We start from the raw sequence: 22575 nt of genomic DNA, 5'->3' as shown, positions 1-22575 counted from the left end.
TATATATATATATATATATATATATATATATATATATATATAGCGAGAGAGAGAGAGAGAGAGAGAGAGAGAGAGAGAGAGAGAGAGAGAGAGAGAGAGAGAGTAGAATGGCAAGAGGTTAGAGTAAAGGAAGTAAGGGGAGTGGATGAGAAATGGGAGGTATTGAGGGAAGCAGTGCCAGCATATGCAACAAATGCATGTGGCGTACGAAAGATGGGAGATGGGTAGATTAGAAAGAATAGTGAGTGGTGGATTGAGGAAGTAATGTTATTTGTGAAAGAGAAAAGGGAGGCGTTTGGGCGGTATTACAGGGAAATGAATGCAAATGATTGGGAGATGTATTAGAAATAGCGACAGGAGATCAAGAGGAAGGTTCAGGGGTTAAAAAAGAGGGCAGTTGAGAGTTAGAGTTAGCGAGTATCATTAAACTTTAGGGAGAATAAGGTGTTTTAGAAGGAGGATAATTATGTTCGAAAAACAAGAGAACAAATAGGAACATCGATGAGGAAGGCAAAAGGGGAAGTGGTTACAGGTAGTGATGAAGTGAGGAGATGGAATGAGTATTGTGAAGGAATGTTGAATGTGTTTGATGACAGTATGGCAGATGTAGGATGTTTAGGTCGGGTAGGTACCATGCGAAGTGAGAGTCACGAAGAGTGGTTTCGTGAAGAGGGACGAGGTGGTGAAAGCCTTACATAGGATGAAATGTGGCAAGGCAGCTGGAGTTTGAAGGTATAGTACTTCAAACATTATTATATGGATGTGAGGCGTAGGTTATTGATAAAATTGTGCGTAAGAGGGTGGGTGTGTTGAGAAATGAAATGTTTGAGGACAATATCCGGTGTGAGGTGTTTTGATCGAGTAGATGATGAAAAGGTAAGAGATGTGTGGTAATAAAAAAGTTTGGTTGAGGGAGCAGAAAAAGGTGTGCTGAAGTGGTTTGGACATAAGGAGAGAATGAGTGAGGACATATATGTCAGAAGTGGAGGAAACAAAGAGAACTGGGAGACCAAATTGGAGATGGAAGGATGGAGTGAAAAAGATTTGAAGCGATCGGGGCCTTGAACATACTGGAGGGTGAAACAAGTGCATGGGATAGAGTGAATTGGAATAATGTGCGTAGGGATCGACGTGCTGTCAGTGGATTGAACCATGGTATGTGAACCGTTCGGGGTAAACCATAGAAAGGTTTGTGGGGCCTGGATGTGGATGGGGAGCTGTGGTTTCGGTGCATTACACATGACAGCTAGAGAATGGATCTGAGCGGATGCGCAACTTCACTAACGAATGAAAGAAAACAGGAAAAAAGGATATATATATATATATATATATATATATATATATATATATATATATATATATATATATATATATATATTTTATATATATATATATTTATATATATATATATATATATATATATATATATATATATATATATATATATATATATATATATATATATATATATGTGTGTGTGTGTGTGTGTGTATGTGTGTGTTTGTGTGTGTGTGAGAGTAAGAGAGAGAGAGAGAGAGATTGGTCCCTGTTAATCATGTTTTCTGGTTCATAAACGCGAAACGAACTCGTTACCAGGAAGTTGTACTGTGCTGTACTTGGCGCACCGTTGTGCTGGTGCATGTCATCAGTACCATGTTAACGTATAGAAGCCAAATGTGTACACGTAATATCTATGGTTCTGGAAGGAGGGCTGGTTCTCTCTGACATCCTCCGTGTGTGGTGGTGGTGGTAGGAATGTCAGGCCTGGAGACACTTCTGGATCTCGGGGAAGTGTTCTGAGTCGTTCTCTTCTGGCTGTTCTGTGTGTGTGTGTGTGTGTGTGTAATCAGCAAGATAGTGGACTATTTTCACCAATTGTTCGCCTCGTATCCCTACCGGAAGCTGCAGCCTGATGATGAGAGAGGAACACGCCACCAAGGGAAACAATGATCGACTTGGAGTAACTTGATTGATTTTTCAGAGTCACGCACACAACAGTGCACTGATGACTGGTCGTTACTTGTAAGAGGAGACAGCGACGACTCGTCTGTTGTTGACTTAATGGCTGTTGACAGCTTAATGGTCGTTAAGCCCACGAGCATGGACGGTAAAGAGCCGTGGGTATGAGAAGCGTGGCCTGGTCTGTGACCTAACATTAAAGGGCCTGGTCAAGGCCGAGCCGTCATACGTAAAGGTCGTAATGTCGTGCTCAGGGGGTCGTGCCGTCGTGCTCAGGGGGTCAAGGCTAGAACCATACACGTCGAATACTCCTCTCTCTCTCTCTCTCTCTCTCTCTCTCTCTCTCTCTCTCTCTCTCTCTCTCTCTCTCACTCACACACACACACACACCTTTAGGGCGTGATGTGTCGTGCTTCACTCCAGACACTGCCGAGGTCATCAGGTGTTCACGTGTTCACCAGCCGCATGTTGAAGTTCAGCCTGTTCATTAAAATGTTATCACGCTAACACACACCCACCCCCTCCCCCCTCCCCCTCCTCCTCCCCTGTCAACCGTTGCAGGAGAGTCTAAACCCATATTTGTCGTCCCGGATCGTGTATTATGATCTTGCATTGGTTGATGAGATCGTTCGACTTTGATGATCGGTGTGTCCACTGCTGCACGGGGCGGGTCTTTTGAAAGGAGGTCCTCATTTTGGCACGCCCCATCTCCGCATTAAAAGAACGAAAAGAAGAAGATAAGGTCAGAAATGTCATGATTATCTTTTCATATCGTGTATTTTGATCACCTGTGATGATATGAGAAATACACATCGCGACTTGGTTTGTTTTGCAGTATGTTCAGATGTATGCATGGGTCGGGGTGGGGGAGGAGGCCCTCTCTAAGCTTAAAAGTGGAGTACAGAATCCATAGAGTTTTCGACTCTCTCTCTCTCTCTCTCTCTCTCTCTCTCTCTCTCTCTCTCTCTCTCTCTCTCTCTCTCTCTCTCTCTCTCTCTCTCGGTCACGCCCCCTTTCAGTGTCCATGGCCCCGGGAAGCTCCGACGCTTTCCCGCCCTCCCAGAAGTAAGACCAACAAACCGGTCCAGACGCTCACTGTAAAGTCATTGACGTAGACAAAAAAAAAAAAAAAAAAGAAATCACAAATTCGAAATATTCAGTGTTACCAATTTAGACCGACGAAAGTACTTTCAGCATTTTTTTTTTTTTTTTCCTTTTTTTTTGACCGGAGAAAAACTTGTGCAATCCTGCAAGGTATTTAGAATGTCTTCGTCGAACACCTGCGTGTCGTGATGGGGTTCGAACCCAGTGCGTCAAGTGCTTCGAACGGTTCTTCCAACCCCCGGAGTGACATAGGTCACAGATGTGTGTGTATGTGTGTGTCCTCCATCATGGCTGCATAGTTAGGGGCCCATCACCACCTGGTGCATGATGCCACAAGAGAGTCACACACCACCTGCTACCAGCAGGACCTGATCTAATACTGGACACCACAAATATAACTTTTTTTTTTGAGGGGGTGTGGGGAAGAGAAGCTGGAAAATAGCCAAGTGGGTTAAAACGCCGTAACTCCGGTGGAGTTCAGTCGCCCCGGTGTGGCTGGGGGGAGTTGGGTGGGATTAAACTCCCTCACCGCTGAAGCATATTTGATGATGTGTTCCAATACGTCGGCCATAAACAACATAGTGGTCAAGTTGATGTGTGACGACCATCATCTCTGAAACTTGATGATGTGAGTAATGCCTTGTGTCTCTCTCTCTCTCTCTCTCTCTCTCTCTCTCTCTCTCTCTCTCTCTCTCTCTCTCTCTGTTGCTGTGTTCTCGTGTTCTTGCGGGTTCCCGCCTGGTGAACCTCCCGTGACGTCACTGACCGGTTGGTGACTTCAGATTTCGAGCGCAAGACAATTACATATTCGTCTCTTATATTTTGCGTTCAGGTTTATTATGGCAGCTTGAGTGTTTGATGAGTGTGAGGATACTCATGATGAGAAGCAGGTGTGTGTGTGTGTGTGTGTGTGTGTGTGTGTGTGTGTGTGTGTTTCTTCGTTTCGTTTCATGTTCTTTTTCAGTGCTCGTGTGTGAGGGCGGGTCAGCCAGTGTCGTAGATGTGTCTGTGAGGGGTTCGTGCGCGGCCTCCTGCTGGTTACGGCGATCCCGACCATCTTCACAAGTACCTGTATTCCAGCCACGCTCTCTACCATGAGGAGAGCGGCGCGACCCGAGGGTATGCCACCGGCCTTGCACTCTGACCTCGCCCTCGTAGATCAAGTCGGGTCAACGTACCCAGGGTCGTGCCGCCGTGCTCAAGGGTATTGCTGTCGCGTTCAAAGGTCGTGGTGTCGTGCTCAAGGGTCGTACCCAAGAGTCTTACCGTCGCGTTCAAAGGTCGTGGTGTCGTGCTCAAGGGTCGTGCCCAAGGGTCTTACTGTCGCGTTCAAAGGTCGTGCCGTCATGCTCAAGGGTTTTACCCTCGTGTTCAAAGGTCGTGCTCAAGGGCATTACTGTCGTGTTCAAAGGTCGCAGCGTCGTGCCTTAAGGGTCTTACTGTCGTGTTCAAATGTCGTGCTCAAGGTGTTCAACACAGGTGATATTACCTGCTTCGCAGCGTCTGGGGAAACAGCGTCGCTCGTCCAGCCAGCTGGCCAGGCACCCGAGCACCGCTGGATAATCCCAGGGTCACCCCCCCTTGGTTGAACAAGTGTCTCGGTAGTCGATGATGCCAGTCCGGAAATTGCTGTGGTGTGGCACTCGTCCCCTGTGGTAGCCTCCCAGTCCCAGTGCCACGGGGTCAGTGCCGTCTCCCCAGTGCCGTAACCCGAGCAGGCATGTCCTGCCAGACGTTCCCGACCGATCTCTCTCTCTCCACGGAAGAGGAGAAGGAGAAAAGGGAATCCAGCAATGTGATTGTAAGGTAATTGGTTGTGATTACATTATGCGCCGCGGTGCAAGTTATCTTAAGAGTGGCACCACCGCCCGCAGCTGGTGCTGGCCTCCCCATGATAAGCGCCCCCAAGCGGAAGGTGGTAATCTCCCCGTTAAACTTATCACCCACACTACAAGGACGATCGTTATCTGTCTGTGTCTGTCCGTCTGTGTCTTCGTATCCGTTTTGTGTCTGTCTGTCTGTTCTAACTCCTTTGATTAGTCCACATATCCACACGTGTTAGTGTCTACATTTTTTTAACTCAAGGGTGTCAGTGTTTTGTAAGTATATCTAGTTGTTTAGTGTTTGTAAGTATATCTAGTTGGTTAGTTTTTGTAAGTATATCTATTTCGTTAGTGTTTGTAAGTATATGTAGTTGGTCAGTGTTTGTAAGTATATCTAGTTGGTCAGTGCTTGTAAGTATATCTAGTTGGTCAGTGCTTGTAAGTATATGTAGTTGGTCAGTGTTTGTAAGTATACCTAGTTGGTCAGTGTTTGTAAGTATATCTAGTTGGTCAGTGCTTGTAAGTGTATGTAGTTGGTCAGTGTTTGTAAGTATATCGTAGTTGGTCAGTGTTTGTAAGTATATGTAGTTGGTCAGTGTTTGTAAGTATATGTAGTTGGTCAGTGTTTGTAAGAATATCTAGTTGGTCAGTGCTTGTAAGTATATCTAGTTGGTCAATATTTGTAAGTATATCTAGTTGGTCATTGTGTTTGTAAGTATATCTAGTTGGTCAGTGTATTGTAAGTATATCTAGTTGGTCTGCTTGTAAGTATATCTAGTTGGTCAGTGCTTGTAAGTATATCTAGTTGGTCAGTGCTTGTAAGTATATCTAGTTGGTCAGTGTATTGTAAGTATATCTAGTTGGTCAGTGCTTGTAAGTATATCTAGTTGGTCAGTGCTTGTAAGTATATCTACTTGGTCAGTGTATTGTAAGTATATCTAGTTGGTCAGTGCTTGTAAGTATATCTATTTGGTCAGTGTATTGTAAGTATATCTAGTTGGTCAGTGCTTGTGAGTATATCTAGTTGGTCAGTGTATTGTAAGTATATCTAGTTGGTCAGTGCTTGTAAGTATATCTAGTTGGTCAGTGCTTCTAAGTATATCTACTTGGTCAGTGTATTGTAAGTATATCTAGTTGGCTATACTGTTGTGGTGTCCGTCTCTGAAACTGACCAACTGGACAAGCAGGACATCAGACAGGACCTGACAAAGACATACGAAAATAATTTATATATTATTTTTTTATATAATTTCAAAAATATACTAAATGTGGGGCTTCCCCCCCACACCACACACACACCACACACCCCCACACACACACACAGATGAAAGGAGGGGGATAGTGGCCAGGTGAGTCAGCAGGTGATCCCCCTTCTCTTCAACTCCGGAAATCTGAGAAAAAAGTTGTCCACATAACATTAACATGAGGCTTACTCCTGCTCTCTCTCTCTCTCTCTTTTCCTCCTCTTCCTCTCCTCTCCCTCTCATCTCTCTTCCCCTCTCTCTCTCTCTCTCTCTCTCTCCCCTCTCTCTCTCTCTCCTTCTCTTCTCCCCTCCCCTTCCTCCCCCTCCATCCCCCCCTCTCTCCCTTTTCTTTCTTCCATCCCCTCTTTCCCCTCACCCTCTCCCCTCCCTCTCTCCTTCTTTTTTTTTCTTTAAATTCTTTGTCCAATGGGCGCCAGCGGGGGGCTTGCTGAGCCTGAGGCCAGCCCCTTTAGCCACGGGGGGGGGCCTTTCCCAAAGCTGGTCCTGCACGCGACGGAACTACCCCAGCGTGCGACGTTACACCTTTTTAGCAAAGACGGACGACCCTTTTAACAGACGGTGCGAAAACCCTTGGGGCCCACGGTAAAACCCTTTAACACGACAGCGACCCTTAAGCACGACAGTGGGGACCCCTTGGCCAAAGGTCACCCTTGAACACGACGGGGCGGGCCCCGAACACGACGTTGCGACCCTTGAGCACGACGGTACGACCCTTGAGCACGACGGTGCGACCCTTGGGGCACGACGGTCCCCTGAGCACAGGGCGACCCGAGCAGACGGGGCGGCCCTTGAACACGACGGGCGACCCTTGACACGATGTTGCGAAAAACCCTTGAACAAGGGCGACCCTTTAACACGAGTGCGACCCTTTAGCACGACGGGGCGACCCTTGAGCACGACGGGGCGACCCTTGGCACGACGGGCACCCCTTTTCACGACGGGCGACCCCTTTAGCACGACGGGCGGCCCCCTGACACGACGGTGCACCCTTGAGCACGCGGTGCGACCTTTTAGCACAGGTGCGGGCCCTTGAACACGACGTTACGCCTTTAACCACTATTTTCTTTAACAGACCACACGACCCTACGCCCACGTTTTCGACCCTTGGCTGACGTACGATCCTTTAACAGACGTACGATCCTTGAACATAACGGGACGATCCTTTTAAAAATAACGGACGATCCTTGAACATAAAGTAAAGATCCCCTTTACATAACGGGACGATCCTTTGGGTTTAACGGACTTCCTTTAGCATAACGTCACCTTGAGAGAAGGGTTTTGACCCTTAAGGGGAACGGAGACCCTTTTGCAAGATAGCCCGGGGAACGGGTATTTGAGGCCGCCACATGCCGACATAAAGTTATTCAGGAAACGGGTATACAGCCATGCTGACCCTATCCTGTACCGAAAAAAAAAAGAATGATAACGAAACCAAAAACAAGACATTACAAGTTTAGAGGACGTAAGACACGGGAAAGAACAGAAATACTTGCAAACACGACACCCAAAAGAAAAAATAAGAGAAACAAACACATAAGGTCCTTTAAAAAGGGCTTGTAGGGGGGAAAACAGAAAGTAAAAAATGAAAACAATTGCAGAGAGACAAAGACTGAAAGAAAAATTGGGCCCAAAGAGAGGAGTAGATTTCACAGACAAACAAACATACAGATAATGGGGGAAAAATTGATGTAAGAAACAAGACAAACATAGACTCATTCATTACGAACAACAACATAGAAAAAGACACAGGTAAATGGGAAATGGGGGGGCATATAGAAAGACACAGACAAATAGAGAAATGGATAAAAAAAGATTGACATATACAAACGGAGAGAGAAACTCAAGCATAAGCACAGCATAGAGGGGAACACAGACATATTTAGGGGGCACAGACACATCAAAACACCCGGGATAAGAGGACTACTGCATCATTTTCGCCACGTCACTCACGATCTCACCACCGTCACTTTCCCCCCCAATCTGAGACCCCCAAAAACCCCCTAAATTTTCAGTTTCGACACCACAAACCCAAGGACCCACCCAAAGCCGGCACTGCGACCATTGCAAGAACAACCCCTCCCCCCCTTTGGGTGAAACGTCACTTATAATGATCACAAAAATGCCAATCTTTGTTTTTATAAAGATGATATTTAACCCCGCACCTTGTAGGTATGAACCCATCCCACAAGTCGCATTTATTCTCTCTCCCAAACTACAACTATTATTTAAAAACTATTTGTTATAACAACGACTACACTTTTACTATTGATATTGTTATTATTATATTATTATTATATTATTTTTTTTTACTTATTATTATTTTTATTTATTTATTAATTATTATTTTTATTACAATTATTATAATTTTTATTATTATTTTAAATTTTTATTTTTATCACTTACTTTTAAATATTATATTATATTATTATTATTTTATTATTACCATTTGATATTATTATTATTATTATTTTTATTATTTTTTATTATAATTTTTAAAATTTTATTATTATTACCATTGTTATTATTATTTTTTTATTATTATTATTATTATATTATAAATATTGTTATCAATCATCGAGAGATGAGCGGGGAAAAAAGACAAAGAGAACACCATCAGAACTGGGGGTGAGGGGTAGGGAGGAATTGAAATGAATGTGGGGAAATTGAGTGAGAGGCCGGGGGTCTGTGGCCTGAGAAATAAAGGGGGGATGAGGTTGGGGTGTGTGTTTTGGGTGTTGCAGGGGATAGAATGACCCTGGCACTGGGCTGAACCAGGGAACATAAAGGCGCCAGAGCAGCGTTGTATAGTGTGTTAGACTGACTGTGGGGGTCGGCTAAATTTGTCGAATTATACATGGCGGGGGCCCAGAAGGGCGCAACCTCGAAGGGGGGAAACATAGGGAAAGATTATATTTTTATTTTATTATTATTTTTATTACATTATTATTATTTTTAAATTATTATTAATTATTTTTAAATCAATTATCAAAAAAAATTTTATTATTATTTTATTTTTTTAAAAATTATATCATTATTATTATTATTTCGTAATAAAGTAATAAGGGTAAAATTGCTTAATATTCATCATTATTTTACCATAATTATTACATATCACCCCATCTTCATCATTACAACAGCAACCCAAAAATAATACCACAGACAAATGAGTAAGATAAACTATACAGACAGATAGAACAGAAAATTTATATAACCGAAAAGACAGAGACGTAAACAAACGCAAGCAAGGGAAAATAAACCAAAGCACAAAATAAAAAACAAAATAAAAAAAAATTTTTAGGATAGAGAATTTTACAAGACGCATAAAAATAAACAAAAAATGAGACAAAAAAAAATATTTAAAATAAAAGAAGAATAGGACGCAAAAACAGCATGCAGAAACAACACAAATAGAAACCGGGGGCAAACACCTGGGAAAATTTTAAAAATTTTTTTGAAGAGAAATGATTATACGCATTTTTGAAGAGAAGACATGAAAAACATGAATAAAACGACAAGTAACAAAAACGTGGAGTGGTTAAAAAGACACAACCCGTAACAAATAACGACTAGGGAAAAGCATGGACAAAAATAAAGACGTGGGAAAAAAAAAAAAACCAAAGTATCCAAGAACAAAAACAAAAAACATGTATGGGTTCACAGATATAATACGTTTTCAGGAAAACAACACAACCAGCTAAATAAAGAGGCCCCCCCCAAGCACCCAAACCCTGCTAACAACAAAGAAAATAAGTTAACATGGACAAAGAGACACGAAGACAGGGATTAAAAAAAGATTCACAGGAGAACCCAAATGATATAAGCACAACCAATATCATAGAAAAAAAAACAGGATAGAATATATTATATATATATAATTAATATATAAATATAAATATTATATATATAAAAATAATATATTAATAGATATATGGAAGGCTTCCATGGTTGTTTAATGGGTTTTTGGATGGGTTGTTTTGGGAGGTGAATGCAAGATTTTGGGGAAAAAGGGCAAGTATAAGTCTTTTTGGGGTGAAAGCTGGGAAGTAGTCCCTTTTTTGTCCTGATGATACAACCTGTGGCGATTCATGGAGAAACTCAAAGCTGGTGACTTTAGTTTGGTAAAGTGTGTGAAAAAAGAAGTTTAAAAGAAAAAGTGAATAAGACAAGGGATTAGGTACAGTAGGTGAGGGTCAAGTCATTGGGTAAAGTTTGAATGGGGAAAAACTGGAGAATTTAAAATGTTTTAGATATCTGGATTTGGTCGGCAGCGGATGGGCCAGGAAGCGAAGTTTGGGTCATAGTGGGGGAGGGGGGGAAAATTCTGGGACCTTGAAAATGTGGAAGTCGAAACATTATCTCGGAAAGCAAAAATGGGGAGTTTGAAGAATATGGGGTTCCCCAACAATGTTGTAGGGTTGCGAGGCGGGCTAGGATAGAGTGTCGCAGGAGGATGGATTGCTGGAAATAGATGTTTGAGGACAATGTGTTTTTTGGTGGTTTATCGAGAAATTAACGTAATTTTAAGAGAATTATGGAAATAAAAAGAGCGTGGTTGAGAGAGCAAAAAAGGGGGTTTTTTGAAAGGGTTTGGGGCCAAACAGGAAAAAGAGTGGGGAAAGATTGACCAAAGGATAATTTGTTCGAGGTGGAGAAACGAGGAAAGTGGGAGCCCAAAAATTGGATTTGGAAAGATGGGTAAAAAAAGATTTGTTTTATGGGGGGCCTGAACATGAAAGAGGTGAAAGGAGGCAAGGAATGAGGAATTGGACGATGTGGACACCGAGTTGACGTCCTTTTCATTGATGAATCAGGCATTTTAGCGCGGGAAAAACCCATGGAAAGCGGTAGGTATGTATATTTGCGTGTGTGACGTAGGGTATATACATGTTTTTTGGGGGGGTTGGGCATTTCTTTCGTCGTTTTCCTTGCGCTACCTCGAAAAACGCGGAAAGGACAGAAAAAAAAATAAAAAAAAATGGAGAGAATGAGTAGGAAAGAAGACCAAGAGATATAGTGTCGGGTGGAGAACGAGGAAAGAGGGGGGCCCAAAATTTGGGGGTGGGGGAAAATGGAAAAATGGGGAAAAAAATTTTGTGTTATCGGGCCGAACATGCGGAGGGTGAAAAGGGGGGCAAAGAAAATAGTGGGAAATTTGGGCGATTGTATACCGGGGTTGACGTGCTTTTCAGGATTGAATCAAGGCAGGTATGGGGGTGGGTTGGGCCATTCTCGTCTGTTTCCTTGCGCTACCAAGCAAACCGGGAGACAGGGGACAAACAAAAAAAAAAAAAAAAATATATATATATATATATATATAATATATAAAATATATATAATAATATAATATATAAAATATATAAATTTTATACTCACACACTTTTCCTAAGTAGTCCCACTTATCGACCCCAAAGGGGAAGATGAGCACTGGGTTAACCCGTGCACTTACCGCCGCAACCTTTATTTTGAACCAAAGCGCTCGACCGAATGCGTCGTGGTCAGCCACGCTAAGCACTAAAACGAAACAGAGATACGACGCAGAGTTGTAACCAAAGAACGACGAAAAAAGACTACCAGCTCGCAGGGCATAACAAAACACCGAAGAAAACGAAGAAAAAATTGGAAAAAAAAACAGACACAAAGATGACACAGATGAAGCAGAGACTGACAGACAGATGAAAAAAGGAAAACTTTACAAACTGCAGACAACAGACACGTTTAAAGAACAAACTGCTCCGATACAGACCCCATACCGAAACAGCAAACAAAGACCCAAACATGTGTAACAAAAGAACATACTGCCAGAGACGCAAATATGTATTAAAAATATGGGCACTCAGTTGCGTTAACAAGGACACTCCCTGTGTGTTGTTTGTGTGGGGGGCATTTTGGTACCCCAAACCAAAAGAGGATAATTAATCACACCCGTGAAAAAAGAAGATTCCAAAATACTGTCTGAAGAAAAGGAAATAAACCCCTAACCACGAGTAGGGCCCTTTGAGCACGTTGATTCATGGAAACGGATATACACGACCATGCTGACGCATATTCCTTTGTACCGAAAAAAAAAAGAATGATAACGAAACCTAAGAACAGAGACAGTTACACAGTTTCAGAGAGACTGGTACAGACAGCGGTAAAGGCAACTAGAAATACTTGCAAACACTGACACCCAAGAGAAAAACATATAGAGAAACAAACACATATGAGGTCTCTTAAAAGGACTTAGATAGGGAGACACAGACGGATACGTAGACACAGATGTAAAATGAAAACAATTGCAGAGAGACAAAGACTGAAAGAAAAATGTGGACAGATAGAGAGAGATGTAGATGCACAGACATACAGACGGATACAGATAGATGGGAAACAATTGATGTAAGAAGACACAGACAAACATAGACTCATTCATTACGAAACAGACAGACATAGAAAAAGACACAGGTAAATAGGAAATCGCGGGCATATAGAAAGACACAGACAAATAGAGAAATGGATAATGAAAAGATTGACATATACAAACGGAGAGAGATAGACTCAAGCATAAGCACAGACATAGAGAGGAACACAGACATATGTAGGGGGCACAGACACATACAAAGACAGCCGGGATCAGAGGACCTACTGCATCATTTTCGCCACGGTCACTCACGATGCTCACCACCGTCACATCCCGCCATCTGAGACCACCTTATCCCTGAATTGCAGTTTCGACACCACAAACCGCAAGGAACCCATCCAAGCCCGTGCACTGCGACCAGTGCAAGAACAACCCCATCCCGTCCATTGTGAACGTCACTTATTATGATCACTACACTGCCACATCAGTGTTTTTACAAAGATGATATTTAACCCCGCACCTTTGTATGGTATAGACCCATACACGAAGTCGCACTTATTCTCTCTCCTACTACTACTATTACTTCTACTATTGTTATAACAACGACTACTACTGTTACTATTGATATTGTTATTATTATTATTATTATTATTATTATTTTTATTACTATTATTATTATTATTATTATTATTATTATTATTATTATTATTATTATTTTTATTACTATTATTATTATTATTATTATTATTATTATTATTATTATTATTATCATCATTACTATTATTATTATTATTATTATTATTATTATTATTATTATTACCATTGTTATTATTATTATTATTATTATTATTATTATTATTATTATTATTATTATTATTATTACCATTGTTATTATTATTATTATTATTATTATTATTATTATTATTATTATCATTATTGTTATCATTATCATCGAGAGGATGAGCGAGGAAAGACTAAGAGGAACTACCGATCAGAACTGGAGGTATGAGGGGTGAGGGGAGGAGATTGAAAATGAGATGTGCGGATGGAGTGAAGGAGGCTCTGGGGGTCTTGTGGCCTGAGCATTCAAGGGGGATGAGGTGTGTGTGTGTGTGTGTGTGTGTGCATGGGATAGAATGACCCTCTGGCACTGGGCTGAACCATGACATATAAGGCGGCCAGGGAGCAGCGTTGTATAGTGTGTGTTAGACTTGACTGTGGATGGGTCGGGCTGAAAGTTGTCGTATTATACATGGCGGAGGCAGAATGGCGCTACCTCGGTAAGGCGGGAAACATAGGGAAAGATTATTATTATTATTATTATTATTATTATTATTATCATTATTATTATTATTATTATTATTATCATTATCATTATTATTATTATTATTATTATTATTATTATTATTATTATTATTATTATTATTATCATTATTATTATTATTTATCGTAATGATAGTAATAATGGTAATAATAGTCATAATGATTATCATTATTATTATTACCATAATTATTATCAGTATCACCTCCATCTTCATCATTACATACAGCACCCAAAAATAATACCACAGACGTATATGGAGATATAGATAAAACTATACAGACAGATAGAAACAGAAAATTGAGTATAACCGGACAAAGACAGAGACGTAAACAAACGCGTAAAGCAATGGAAGATACACACGCACAAATATACAAACATAAATATTAAGGATAGATGAATTTTAACAGGAGACGCATAAAAATTAAACAAATAATGAGACAAAAACATATAATAAAGTAAATGAAGAATAGAGACGCCTAAGACATTCATGCAGAGAACAAACACATAATAGACCGGTAGCAAACACATGGAATTATACATATTTTTTGAAGAGAAATGATTATACGCATTTGTGAAGAGAAAGACATGAAAAACAATGATGATAAAGCGGACAAGTAACAAAAACGTGGAGTGGTTAAAAAGACACAGGCAGGTAACAAATACACGACTAGGGAATAGACATGGACAGAAAATAAAGACGTGAAGGAAAAACACGTATCCAGAGAACAAAAACAAGAACATGTATGGATTCACAGATATAATAGCGGTACAGGAAAACAACACAGACAGACTGATTAAAGAGCCACACATAAGCAACACAGACACCTGCTAACAACAAAGACATGAAAGTTAACATAGGACAGAAGAGACGACGAAGACAGGGATTAAAAAAGATTCACAGAGAGAACCAACTTGATGATAAAGACACACACATATCATAGGAAAAAAAACAGGATATATATATATATATATATATATATATATATATATATATATATATATATATATATATATATATATATATATATATATATGATGTCTCCATGGTTGTTTAATTTGTTTATGGATGGGGTTGTTAGGGAGGTGAATGCAAGAGTTTTGGAAAGAGGGGCAAGTATGAAGTCTGTTGGGGATGAGAGAGCTTGGGAAGTGAGTCAGTTGTTGTTCGCTGATGATACAACGCTGGTGGCTGATTCATGTGAGAAACTGCAGAAGCTGGTGACTGAGTTTGGTAAAGTGTGTGAAAGAAGAAAGTTAAGAGTAAATGTGAATAAGAGCAAGGTTATTAGGTACAGTAGGGTTGAGGGTCAAGTCAATTGGGAGGTAAGTTTGAATGGAGAAAAACTGGAGGAAGTAAAGTGTTTTAGATATCTGGGAGTGGATCTGGCAGCGGATGGAACCATGGAAGCGGAAGTGGATCATAGGGTGGGGGAGGGGGCGAAAATTCTGGGAGCCTTGAAGAATGTGTGGAAGTCGAGAACATTATCTCGGAAAGCAAAAATGGGTATGTTTGAAGGAATAGTGGTTCCAACAATGTTGTATGGTTGCGAGGCGTGGGCTATGGATAGAGTTGTGCGCAGGAGGATGGATGTGCTGGAAATGAGATGTTTGAGGACAATGTGTGGTGTGTGGTGGTTTGATCGAGTAAGTAACGTAAGGGTAAGAGAGATATGTGGAAATAAAAAGAGCGTGGTTGAGAGAGCAGAAGAGGGTGTTTTGAAATGGTTTGGGCACATGGAGAGAATGAGTGAGGAAAGATTGACCAAGAGGATATATGTGTCGGAGGTGGAGGGAACGAGGAGAAGTGGGAGACCAAATTGGAGGTGGAAAGATGGAGTGAAAAAGATTTTGTGTGATCGGGGCCTGAACATGCAGGAGGGTGAAAGGAGGGCAAGGAATAGAGTGAATTGGATCGATGTGGTACACCGAGGTTGACGTGCTGTCAGTGGATTGAATCAGGGCATATGAAGCGTCTGGGGTAAACCATGGAAAGCTGTGTAGGTATGTATATTTGCGTGTGTGGACGTATGTATATACATGTGTATGGGGGTGGGTTGGGCCATTTCTTTCGTCTGTTTCCTTGCGCTACCTCGCAAACGCGGGAGACAGCGACAAGCAAAAAAAAAAAAAAAAAATGGAGAGAATGAGTGAGGAAAGATTGACCAAGAGGATATATGTGTCGGAGGTGGAGGGAACGAGGAGAAGAGGGAGACCAAATTGGAGGTGGAAAGATGGAGTGAAAAAGATTTTGTGTGATCGGGGCCTGAACATGCAGGAGGGTGAAAGGAGGGCAAAGAATAGAGTGAATTGGAGCGATGTGGTATACCGGGGTTGACGTGCTGTCAGTGGATTGAATCAAGGCATGTGTATGGGGGTGGGTTGGGCCATTTCTTTCGTCTGTTTCCTTGCGCTACCTCGCAAACGCGGGAGACAGCGACAAAGCGGGGGGCCGGAAATCCTCCCCTCCTTGTATTAACTTTCTAAAATGGGAAACAGAAGAAGGAGTCACGCGGGGAGTGATCATCCTCCTCGAAGGCTCAGAGTGGGGTGCCTAAATGTGTGTGGATGTAACCAAGATGTGAAAAAAGGAGAGATAGGTAGTATGTTTGAGGAAAGGAACCTGGATGTTTTGGCTCTGAGTGAAACGAAGCTCAAGGGTAAAGGGGAAGAGTGGTTTGGAAATGTCTGGGGAGTGAAGTCAGGGGTTAGTGAGAGGACAAGAGCAAGGGAAGGAGTAGCAATACTCCTGAAACAGGAGTTGTGGGAGTATGTGATAGAATGTAAGAAAGTAAATTCTCGATTAATATGGGTAAAATTGAAAGTTGATGGAGAGAGGTGGGTGATTATTGGTGCATATGCACCTGGGCATGAGAAGAAAGATCATGAGAGGCAAGTGTTTTGGGAGCAGCTAAATGAGTGTGTTAGCGGTTTTGATGCACGAGACCGGGTTATAGTGATGGGTGATTTGAATGCAAAGGTGAGTAATGTGGCAGTTGAGGGAATAATTGGTATGCATGGGGTGTTCAGTGTTGTAAATGGAAATGGTGAAGAGCTTGTAGATTTATGTGCTGAAAAAGGACTGATGATTGGGAATACCTGGTTTAAAAAGCGAGATATACATAAGTATACTTATGTAAGTAGGAGAGATGGCCAGAGAGCGTTATTGGATTACGTGTTAATTGACAGGCGTGCGAAAGAGAGACTTTTGGATGTTAATGTGCTGAGAGGTGCAACTGGAGGGATGTCTGATCATTATCTTGTGGAGGCTAAGGTGAAGATTAGTATGGGTTTTCAGAAAAGAGGAGTGAATGTTGGGGTGAAGAAGGTGGTGAGAGTAAGTGAGCTTGGGAAGGAGACCTGTGTGGGGAAGTACCAGGAGAGACTGTGTACAGAATGGAAAAAGGTGAGAACAATGGAAGTAAGGGGAGTCGGGGAGGAATGGGATGTATTTAGGGAATCAGTGATGGATTGCGCAAAAGATGCTTGTGGCATGAGAAGAGTGGGAGGTGGGCTGTTTAGAAAGGGTAGTGAGTGGTGGGATGAAGAAGTAAGAGTATTGGTGAAAGAGAAGAGAGAAGCATTTGGACGATTTTTGCAGGAAAAAAATGCAATTGAGTGGGAGAAGTATAAAAGAAAGAGACAGGAGGTCAAGAGAAAGGTGCAAGAGGTGAAAAAAAGGGCAAATGAGAGTTGGGGTGAGAGACTATCAGTAAATTTTAGGGAGAATAAAAAGATGTTCTGGAAGGAGGTAAATAGGGTGCGTAAGACAAGGGAGCAAATGGGAACTTCAGTGAAGGGCGTAAATGGGGAGGTGATAACAAGTAGCGGTGATGTGAGAAGGAGATGGAATGAGTATTTTGAAGGTTTGTTGAATGTGTCTGATGACAGAGTGGCAGATATAGGGTGTTTTGGTCGAGGTGGTGTGCAAAGTGGGAGGGTTAGGGAAAATGATTTGGTAAACAGAGAAGAGGTAGTAAAAGCTTTGCGGAAGATGAAAGCCGGCAAGGCAGCAGGTTTGGATGGTATTGCAGTGGAATTTATTAAGAAAGGGGGGTGACTGTATTGTTGACTGGTTGGTAAGGTTATTTAATGTATGTATGACTCATGGTGAGGTGCCTGAGGATTGGCGGAATGCGTGCATAGTGCCATTGTACAAAGGCAAAGGGGATAAGAGTGAGTGCTCAAATTACAGAGGTATAAGTTTGTTGAGTATTCCTGGTAAATTATATGGGAGGGTATTGATTGAGAGGGTGAAGGCATGTACAGAGCATCAGATTGGGGAAGAGCAGTGCGGTTTCAGAAGTGGTAGAGGATGTGTGGATCAGGTGTTTGCTTTGAAGAATGTATGTGAGAAATACTTAGAAAAGCAAATGGATTTGTATGTAGCATTTATGGATCTGGAGAAGGCATATGATAGAGTTGATAGAGATGCTCTGTGGAAGGTATTAAGAATATATGGTGTGGGAGGCAAGTTGTTAGAAGCAGTGAAAAGTTTTTATCGAGGATGTAAGGCATGTGTACGTGTAGGAAGAGAGGAAAGTGATTGGTTCTCAGTGAATGTAGGTTTGCGGCAGGGGTGTGTGATGTCTCCATGGTTGTTTAATTTGTTTATGGATGGGGTTGTAAAGGAGGTAAATGCAAGAGTCCTGGAAAGAGGGGCAAGTATGAAGTCTGTTGGGGATGAGAGAGCTTGGGAAGTGAGTCAGTTGTTGTTCGCTGATGATACAGCGCTGGTGGCTGATTCATGTGAGAAACTGCAGAAGCTGGTGACTGAGTTTGGTAAAGTGTGTGGAAGAAGAAAGTTGAGAGTAAATGTGAATAAGAGCAAGGTTATTAGGTACAGTAGGGGTGAGGGTCAAGTCAATTGGGAGGTGAGTTTGAATGGAGAAAAACTGGAGGAAGTGAAGTGTTTTAGATATCTGGGAGTGGATCTGTCAGCGGATGGAACCATGGAAGCGGAAGTGGATCATAGGGTGGGGGAGGGGGCGAAAATTTTGGGAGCCTTGAAAAATGTGTGGAAGTCGAGAACATTATCTCGGAAAGCAAAAATGGGTATGTTTGAGGGAATAGTGGTTCCAACAATGCTGTATGGTTGCGAGGCGTGGGCTATGGATAGAGATGTGCGCAGGAGGATGGATGTGCTGGAAATGAGATGTTTGAGGACAATGTGTGGTGTGAGGTGGTTTGATCGAGTAAGTAACGTAAGGGTAAGAGAGATGTGTGGAAATAAAAAGAGCGTGGTTGAGAGAGCAGAAGAGGGTGTTTTGAAATGGTTTGGGCACATGGAGAGAATGAGTGAGGAGAGATTGACCAAGAGGATATATGTGTCGGAGGTGGAGGGAACGAGGAGAAGAGGGAGACCAAATTGGAGGTGGAAAGATGGAGTGAAAAAGATTTTGTGTGATCGGGGCCTGAACATGCAGGAGGGTGAAAGGAGGGCAAGAAATAGAGTGAATTGGAGTCATGTGGTATACAGGGGTTGACGTGCTGTCAGTGGATTGAAGCAAGGCATGTGAAGCGTCTGGGGTAAACCATGGAAAGCTGTGTAGGTATGTATATTTGCGTGTGTGGACGTGTGTATGTACATGTGTATGGGGGGGGGGGGTTGGGCCATTTCTTTCGTCTGTTTCCTTGCGCTACCTCGCAAACGCGGGAGACAGCGACAAAGTATAAAAAAAAAAAAAAAAAAAAAAAATATATATATATATATATATATATATATATATATATATATATATATATATATATATATATATATATATACTCACACACTTTTGCCTAAGTAGGTTCCCATCTTATCGACCCCAGGGAAGGATGAGCAGCTGGGTTAACTGTGCACTTACCGCCGCAACCATGATTCGAACCTATGCGCTCGACGCGAATGCGTCGTGGTCAGCAACGCTAAGCACTACACGAAACAGAGATACGACGCAGAGTTGGTAACCAAAGAACGACGACAAAGACACCAGCTGCGCAGACATAACAAAGACACCGACAGAAAACGAAGTAACAAATTGGGAAAAAAAGACAGACACAAAGATGACACAGATGAAGCCAGAGATCTGAACAGACAGATGACAAAGACACATGACAGACACTGCAGACAACAGACACGTTTGAAGAACATCTGCTTCCGATACAGACGCATACCGACAACAGCAGAGACAAAGACATATGCGGATGTGTAACAAAAGTAGACATACATGCCAGAGAGCGCAAATATGTATGGAAAAATATGGACACTCAGGTTGCGTTGAACAAGGACACTCGTGTGTGTGTGTTTGTGTGGGAGGCATTAGGTAACCTAACCAAACGAGGATATATTAATCATCACAGTGAAAAAGAGAAGATTCAGATACTGTCTGAAGGAAAAAGGAAATAATCCCCTAACCACGAGAGTATGACCCTTTGAGCACGAAGGTACGACCCCTTAAGCACGAATGTACGACCTTTTTGCACTACGGTACGACCCCTTGAACACGAAGGTACGATCTTTAAGCACGACGGCACGACCCTGTAGCGCGAAGTTTTGGCCATAAGCCCGACGACACGACCCTGTGACACAGGTTTTACCCTTAAGTACGACGACACGACCCTTGAGCACGACCGTGTGTCCCTTGAGCACGACCGAACGACCGCACTTCAGCACGACCCTTGGACGTGATGGCGTGACCTTTAACCTGACTCATTCGAGGTCAGGGTTAAAGGCCGCGGCCATCGCAACGTCGTGCAACAAGGGCATATGTGACGAATACATTCGCAAACGCGAAAAGGAAACAAGCACGAAGAAGGACACTGATTCTGTGGAACATTTGAGATCAACAAAGAAAGGCAGTCTAGTTAACAAGGTGTATTTGAAGCATGGAAAATACACAGACTGAAGCTAAGCTACAGACAGACACAGGGTCATAGATTGTGGTAGTTTCACACAATGAGGCAAAGCTGAAAATTTAGACAAAGACACTAACAGACAAAGACACTTGCGTACTTAAAAATGTCGACAGGCGCAAAGACACTTGAGAAACACAAAGGCATCGACAGAAATAAAGACATGGACTGACACAAGGACATCGGCCATACAAAGACATCGATAGAGACAAAGACATTGACTGAAAAAAGGACATCGGCACCACAAAGGGTTTGAGAAAAACAAAGACATGGATTAAGAAAAGGCATCGGCAGACAAAGACATCTATAGAAACGAAGACATCGACTGATAAAAGGACATTGGCCATACAAAGACATCGATAGAAACAAAGACATGAACTGAGACAAGGACATCAGCGACACAAAGAACTCGACAAAGACATAGATAGAAATAAGGACATCGGCAACACAAAGACATGGACTAAGAAGTACATCGATAAAAACAAATGCATATACTGAAACTGACATCGGCAACACAAAGACATCAACAGAAACAAAGACTTCGACTGAAAGATATCGACAGAAACAAAGACATTGACCAAGCAGATATTAACAGACACAAAAACATCTACAAACGCAAAGACTGAGAATACAAAAATAGTGATAGAAACAGAGACATCGACAGAAGCAAAGACATTGAGAGAAACAAAGAGATTGATAGACATATAGGCATCGACAGGCAAATGCATCGACAAAAACAAAAGTATCTACAAATACAAAGATAACGACAGAAACAAGGACATATACAGACACAAAGAAACTAAGAGACAGAGAGACATCAACAGATTCAGACTGACAGAAACAAAGACATGGACAGAAACAAATACGACGACAGAACAACAACCTCGACAGCTACAAAGACATTGACAGAAACACGGACATCAATAGACACAAATAAGCTTAGAGACACAAATGCATTGACGGGAACAAAGACAGCAACAGACGCAAAGAAAAAAAAACACACTGAGCACAACTCATTTGTATATGCAAACACAATGACTCCGACAAACAAAAACAGACACACTGACAAACACAAAGACTCTGACTGAATCAATGACGGGTGGCTCACAGTAAGATGCCGGCAAACAAAGGGACCTCAGGCAGATACAAAGGACACTGAGTGGCACAGAAACTAAGAGAAACATCGTGACATAGGATGGCATAGGCATGAACTGACACAGACACCGAGTAAGTCAGGGACTAACATGGCCACAGACTATGAAGGTCACACAGACTGACGGTCTCACAGACTGATTCAATCTGACTGATTTAAAATAGTCTCTCAGGCTTACTCCTCCAGACACTGACTGACTTAAAACAGCCTCTTAGACTTACTTCCCCAGTCACTAGCTGACGACAGACATTCCTCTCACGACTACAGGGAGGCCTAACCAAATACGGACGGGCGGAAACAAGACGGTTTTGGGCCAATATGGAAAGAATTAGATTCCCTTCTGCCGACCGACGTGACGTGGTATGAATCTTTCCAAGAGAGAGATAAACCCCAGAAGCTGTTGAAAACTACATTACGTTATCGATGAAAAGCTTCAGGACTGTGAACACAAAGGAACTAACTGACCTCTTTGAAGCAAGTAGACGAGGATAGATGGGCACATGTAGAAACATCTTCCATCACAGTGAAATGCGTCAAGTAAAACATGTATGTGGAAGATGTAAGAAGATCAGGAGACTACATGATGTAATTTCTAGTCGTGTAAGGCGAGGCTGTGGGTACTGGCGGCGCTTTGGCCTACATGGAGATGGTCGGTCATGTGAATTGTAAAGTTTGTGGCCAGAGATTTGGACACCAACTAGAACGCTATGTCTTAGAATGTG

This window comes from Panulirus ornatus, chromosome 1, assembly GCF_036320965.1.
Source record: "Panulirus ornatus isolate Po-2019 chromosome 1, ASM3632096v1, whole genome shotgun sequence".
Lineage (NCBI taxonomy): Eukaryota > Metazoa > Arthropoda > Malacostraca > Decapoda > Palinuridae > Panulirus > Panulirus ornatus.
This window is presented reverse-complemented; position numbering follows the sequence as displayed.